The sequence below is a fragment of the Dermacentor variabilis genome, chromosome 10, assembly GCF_050947875.1.
Source record: "Dermacentor variabilis isolate Ectoservices chromosome 10, ASM5094787v1, whole genome shotgun sequence".
Classification (NCBI taxonomy): domain Eukaryota; kingdom Metazoa; phylum Arthropoda; class Arachnida; order Ixodida; family Ixodidae; genus Dermacentor; species Dermacentor variabilis.
In genome coordinates this window covers 34,828,526-34,835,666 of record NC_134577.1, presented here as the reverse complement: position 1 = coordinate 34,835,666, position 7,141 = coordinate 34,828,526, and positions in this window count along the sequence as shown.

Here is a 7,141-nt window from a genome sequence, read left to right as displayed (position 1 = left end):
GTGGCGAGTGGAGAGAGTGTCTCGCTTGGCAGTGGAGCTCGCCTCCTGAAATCATGGGTTCGCGGCAGGGAAATATTCCTATCTCGGCTATTAATGAACCGATTGTAAAAATTTTTTTTCGGCAGAATTGTTACGTGGGTCCCTAGAAGACATGTAACAACTTCCAGCGTATAACCGAAGCTTAATGGCTTATAAGCTTATAACCGAATCAGTGGCCTGATGAGGGGCCCTTTAAGAAGCTTCAATTCCGTGCCAACTATGATTTCTCTAATCAAATGCGTCTAAAGCACAGAAATTTTTCAGCGAGACAACTGGTGGGCCAATTTTAGCATTAAGAAAGAAACTTAAATTCTAGTGACTGGAGGAAGTAGAATTTTGATTCAGGGTCTGGAATCGTCCACAGAAATTCCTGAATATAGATACGAGAAGAAGGGGCTCGATTTTGTTAATCATTACCACACAAAGCTAACCGACAATGAATGAAGCCCAGGAATGCACCGGGATAATTAACTGTCGTTGAAATTGGAATATAGAAATAATGATAAAAAGGGGAAATGAAAGTGGATGAAAGGATAACTGGTCGCCTGTGGGAGCCGAACCCACAACCTACGCATTACGCGTGCGTTGCACTACCAATCTACGGCGGCGGCCATCAATTCGTTCACTAACTTGGGTATCTATGTCTACTAGATCTAGCCCTAGGAGTGTTAGCCAGCGCCACTCAGAGCCATGGCGGGCGAATGTGGAACATCCTCTGTTGCCCGACGGCATCACGTAATGCGTGATCTTAGGAGCAAGTAGTTAATAAACCTTCGCATGCTACCTAATGACGTCAAGGCTGCCAGATTCGATACCCTTGCAATGAATAAACGAGAGAAGAAGAGGAACAACGGGCTCGGTTTTGTTAATCATTACCACATAAAGCCAATAGACAACGAAGCAAAGGAAAGCATTGGGGAAATTAACTGTCGTTGAGACTGGAATGCAGAAAATAATGTAGAAAAACGCCTTTTATGAAAAGATCGAAAAGCTGTGAAGTGTTTTGCAACTTTTTATGGGCGGTTACAATAATTTAGAATGATTATCTCTTAGTTTTGATTGGATTTATATGCTGGAGACCACGAAGAAACGAAAATTTCAGTTCTTGCTTCGTTCACAGAAAATGTCTTTTGTGTTACAGAAATTTTCTGTAAATTTTCTTTAAGTTCACAGCTATTTTAAGGAGAAAGCCTTAAATTTCTGTTTCAAGGTCGCGTTGTGAGGTACAGAAAACATCACGTGGCGCGTTTATAGCGACGTCATCGGAGCGCGGGCGGCCGTCGCTCGACGCTGGGCGCGTCCAGTCACGTTGGCTGAGCTAGTGCGTCGAACCATCGGTCGAACTATAGACGCTGTTGTTCTCGCCAACGTAACGTAACGTGCGAGCGCGCTAACGCTACGTCGGAGTATATTTAGCCCTTAAAGGCTGGATCGGGGCGCCTACGGCGAGTCCGTTTATGGGCGAGTTCTCGCCACCGCGCGTCGAAGCTGCCCTGCCCGTTCCTCGGGGGTGGGGTCGTCCCATCCGTTTTCCGAGACTGAACTGACCGGAATGGAAGCCGGCAGAGCGCGCGTGAAACCCTTTCCGTCCCCGGCGGAACCGAAGCGGCACCGATTGTTTGCGCGTGGCGGGAGCGCGCGCCTATGCAGCTGGAATCCTTGGCAACGACTCATGCTCCAGAGCCGGCGCAGCTGTCAACTCATCAAGCCCCCCTTTCCCACAGCTGCTATGCACTGGGAGCAACCGTCTTTTTTTGCGTGACTGCGACAACGTCACTTGTGAGCCAATACAAGCTTCGCTTGAAAACAAACATCGGGCAGCTGCATTCGTCGCCCTCAGCCGGTACGCTTGCACTAGGGCGCTGTTACAAATGGGTCGCAAGCCCCAAGGGTAGCGTTGGCCTGGCGGCCTGGGGCACAGCTGGAAGCATCCGAAGGTCCTGGCAAAGGATGAGTCGACTGCTAACAGAACAACTTGTTTATTCTAGCATCGCAAAAGAGCGGCCGGTCAGGTCGACCGAAGTGGAGAAACGGGAGCCCACATTACTCGACGGAAGAAATCGAAGCTTCTCTCTTGGCGTCCGGGGACAGCTGCTTTTATACTCTCGGAGTCGAGGGCAAGAAGGAACGCCTCGATTGAGGCGCACGTGACGGCGGCGCACGGACACGTTGTGACAGGAAGTGACGTATCCGCCGGGCCGGCGCCGGTCAGACCTCATCGCTTCACATTTGGGGAGCGCCTCTCCCCGGCTGCCGCGCTTTGACAAGCCTGGGCACCAACATGCACACACACACACACACACACACACGAAGACACGTGGCATTGAAACATGCCTGGACGCGCTTGGTAGGAGGCGTTGGGGCAGCGCTGAACTGGCCAAAATGTCTGCCGCTGTAAACAAAGCCCCGGCGTCCATTGCATCCGCGCCGGCTACACCACACGCCGGAGGCGAAACGTAACAGCCCATTGCGTCCACGCCAGCTCGCCGAAAGAGTCATTCCTTTCGCTTTTATAGCGATGAGCGTTGTTACAATACTTCACGCATTCTTTACAATTACCTTGACCCACACTAAACTGGGTCCCTGGGTAGACCCAAGGAGGTTAAAGAAAAACGTTTGCTTTGACCTCCTTGGTTTTCACTTCGCGATATACTGACTGGTGCGAACAATCTGCCTCGTGCGCCACGTTGAAAACGGAGCGACGTGTGGCGCGAGACTGCTTCGCAAATCAGGAGATCGTGAGAGCCGGCGCGTGGGTGACGCGTATGCGCTATTCACAGCAGCCGCCGCAGACGGACTTCCGTTCATGCAGCGCTTTGTTTCCCTACAGACAACACTACTCTGGCACCATTTCGCAGCAAAGCCCGTCTAGCGCGGCACTACACTTTTCTTCTCGTGCTTTCGCCGTGCTCTTCCACTTACCGTGTCATGGTTGCCGCATCCTCCTTGTCCCCTCTCCTCCTTCCGCTCTCTTCGCTATCGTAGTCCTTCATCTCCCGCTGCGCTCAAGTGTTTGCTTTCATTCTTCGCTGTGTTCGTTCGCTTGTTTACGAGGGACAACGCCGACGCTCGCCGCAGGAACGGGCGAAGAGCTGCGCTCGCGACGCCTGTACTCTAAAATAGAGTTTACCCCCTTTGGGTTGCATTTTATGCCCAAACAATATTCGTCACCTGTCTTGCCCGCATTTCCTTTCTTTAACGCTGCGAGCCCGATAGTTCCTAGCCACGAACGGCTTGCGCATTATCAGCTTGAGACAGCATTATCAACAGGAAAGTAGCGAGCGCCGAGTTTTCAAGAGAGGACACGAAAGCAAGACAGATGCCGATTATTGCTTGGGGACAAGATAAACCCCAAACGGCATAAACTTTTTTTTAAAGTGCAGTTAGAAGATTGTCAGGCTGGTCAAATTGCTTCCGTGGTGAAATGTACGGGGTGTTAATTTTTTAGCTTCCCGGAATTTTTAAAGATCACGTGTTTCGGATAGCACAGTTCTAGTCCTCGAGCTGGATCATTCAGAGAGGCGGACTTCACTTTTACGGAGAATCGAAACACATATTCAACTAATTAAAGAGGTTACTAATTAATACCTGTCACACGGGCACATGAAAAAAAAATATTTTTATGACAGTGGTCTTTCACCAAGTTGAGATTTAATGAAGAGGTGTTGCGCAGCAGGGACACGGCACCACTTTTTTTTTCTTCTGGACACATCACCAAAAACGTGGCGCTAGCGTTCGAAACAAAACCGGTCAAACTAAACTGATGAACCTCGAAATATAAAGTGAAAAACGTATTGTATTGCTCGTCTTTCAAATAAATTTAACGCCAGATTAAGAACGCTAATGTCGATTTATCGTAGTAGTTTAAAGAGCGTTCGCAGAACTAGCGAAGTACACGCTTGTCTCGCTATATTGGGCTTCAACAGAATGAGCATTACTAGGTTTACTAAGTATGCTGCGAGAGATACAATTATTGTTTATAATGAACTTGGGTGACAGAAAAATACGTACTTGCTTATTTTCTAATTGATGGCGCCCACTAGTTTTAGAGATACTCCTTTTAGGCCGTAAAAGAGAAAAAGACACATTGAGCTGCATTATTGCAAGAGGCGTTCATTACAAACACGAGAAGTCGACACGCATACTACTAATTAACAAAAACAACTGAATTACTTTACGACACACATTGGAATTTACAAATTGTAGCCGGCGAGTTGGCAAGGCGCATCCGCTACGAATGAACGGAATGACACCAGTTTGGAAGAGACACCGCAGGAAGAAGCCGAAGTGAGCGGATGCACTTCACGCCGGCTCTGTCTTTCGTAAATGATTTCGCAGTGTTTATGCAAAATATCTCTGTAATTTTGCACCATCATCTCCCGCAAGTTATCCTGACTCTACCGATATTCGTCTTCAAGGTGGGAACTGCATTTTCACCGCTTTATTGGACCATTTCTGCCGAGCCGCTGCACCGCCGAGCTAAGCTTACTGATAAGCTTAGTGCTCCGGCCGATACGTGAGCCGCAGTTACGGCTGCGCGTCACATTTCTTCAAGCCGCCATGGAAATACAAGTTGCAGGAACTGATATCTCACCCACCGAGATTTCCGAGGAAACAGGATGGTGCACCATTGGCCCGCGTGCACGGCTTTCTCCTTGGGGCAAGCGCGCTAACCCTAACACTGCATCAGCCTCCCAAACCGGCGTTGGAGGCACGAACAAGGCGCAGCGAGGCCCGCGCGCTCACAAGCAGCAAGTTCTGAAGGCAGGGAAGATGCCCACTCTTCCACGTGATCACCACAAAGTAGTTATCAGGCCACGGGGCGGCTTGAACGTTGCAAAAGTCGGGGTCGTCCGCCTCGCTTCGGCCTTATATAGGGCAGCAAACGTATCTCCACAAGACGCCACGGAGGACATTGTCTGCCCAAATATTCAGCAAAATATCATCGTTGTGAGTACCCCTCACTCTCCTAATGCAGAACGGTACCGCCGACTCGACAGCTTTGAGGTCGACGGACACCAGTTCGAGATACGGGCATATGAAACTGCGCCCGACTATACAGTCAAGGGGGTCGTCCGAGGCATTCCTCTCGAAGAAGACGCGAAGGACATTCACCTCCATATAGTCAACAAGAGGAACCCGAATGCCTTAGCGGCCAAAAGACTCAGCAAGACCACGTCGGTCATCATCGCCTTCGATGGTGGCCGAGTACCAACGTGGGTGTACTACGGGGGTGCTATGCTCAGGTGTACCTTGTACAGAAAGCAGATTGACGTGTGCCACCAGTGCGGACGCGTCGGACATCGCATGGACGTCTGCCCGAACCCCCAAGACCGTGTGTGTAGAGGCTGCGGAGCCTCGAACCCAGACCCCAATCACACATGCACGCCAAGGTGTCACCTTTGTGGGGGAGCGCATCCCACTGCGGACAAGGCCTGCAAGGCTCGATTCAAGACCCCCTATCTTGTTAAGAAACGACGCGGAGACCGCCAGAGGGCAGCGGCGGAGGCCGCCCTCGAGCTACAGCAACAGAACTACGACGAACATTTCCCACCTGCCTCCCGCTCCCGCTCTCGAGGCCGGGCCCGGTCTCGCTCGGTTGCGGGGCCTCCATCCCGCCGGCAGAGCAGGTCTCGGAGCCGGGCGCGCAGCAAAACCCCCGGGCCGAGCCATGGCCGTTCGAGCTCTCGGCGTCCGAAGCAAGCCGGCCAGCAAGATTCGGACTTACCTGACAAGGTGAGCTGGGCAGATGCGGTTAAGGGCTCGCTGAGACGCAAGGCTCAGGGAGCTACTGCCTCCGAACCCAATAATAAGAGGGACCCCAGGGATGTGGCATTGGAAGAAATGCAGCGCGAAAACGCACAATTACGTACGGTCGTGCTACAATTAACCCAAGAAATTCGAGAGATTAAACAGTCGATGGCGCAGACATCTATACCTAAACCTGCTTTAGTCCCGACTCCCGTCACGAACGGTAACGACAATGCGGCGCCGCCCGCAAAGAAACGCGCGGCGGCCAGTTCCGAGTCTCAACAGCTCGAGAACCTCGAATCAGCAGTAAGTGATTGGCGCAAAGCACATGTCACGATAAATGACTGGCGGAAAGAACAAGAAGAAATGAGGAAGCTGCTTTCAGAAATTCAAACCGGGATCCGCAACATCGGCGTTGCGGTCAATAACCTCACTGCTCGAACAGACAGGGTTGAAATCCATATAGACAAAATCGAGACTCACATAGGCCTTCGCCCAGGCATGGAAATGATGCCCACCATGGGCCCTACAGTCATTCACCCTAGTCCTATTTCAGGTAACGCACAAGTACAGCACCACGATGGCCAGCCCCACTAACGAGCTCGTGGTGTGGCAGTGGAACTGTCGGGGCTTCACTAAGAAGCAACCACTGCTGCAACAGTACGTCCGACACGCGCAACCCAAACCCGACATCATAATGATACAAGAAACAGTAGGTACCGTACCAAAACTTCCAGGTTACACTGCGAATGCCTCGCCGATTCCCGTTGATCGCGGACTTGCAATTTTAATTCGGAAAGGAATAGTGGTGCAAGAACACAGCGTAAGCGGCACACATGCGGAAAACATGCTTGTAGAGCTCCTTCCCAATAGAACACGCAACCACAGTTTATTTCTCCTCAACGTATATAGTAATCCGGCTCACTCACGGGCTCGTTTCCTCTCTCTGTTCCGAGGGGCGCTTGCCTTGGCGGGCGCAAACCCGTTTCTGGTGGGGGGAGATTTTAACGCCCCGAACGAGGCCTGGGGCTATGGCTACACTACCGCCAAAGGTCGACGCCTGTGGCAGGACCTACATGATGCCGAATTAACTCTTATTACCGATCCCACGGCGCCAACCCGCACGGGCACCTCTACGGCACGGGACACGACACCAGACCTAACGGCGGTCCGTAACATCCCTCAAGCAATGTGGCGCAATACCTTTGAAGATCTCGGTAGTGACCACATGATCATAGAAACACGAATTCCTCAGGCGGGTACACCCCCTTTTCCTAAGCTATTCAAATGGACGGACTGGGACAAATTCCGAAAGCAGCGAGCTGAACAGAGGTGAGGAGAACATCGATGA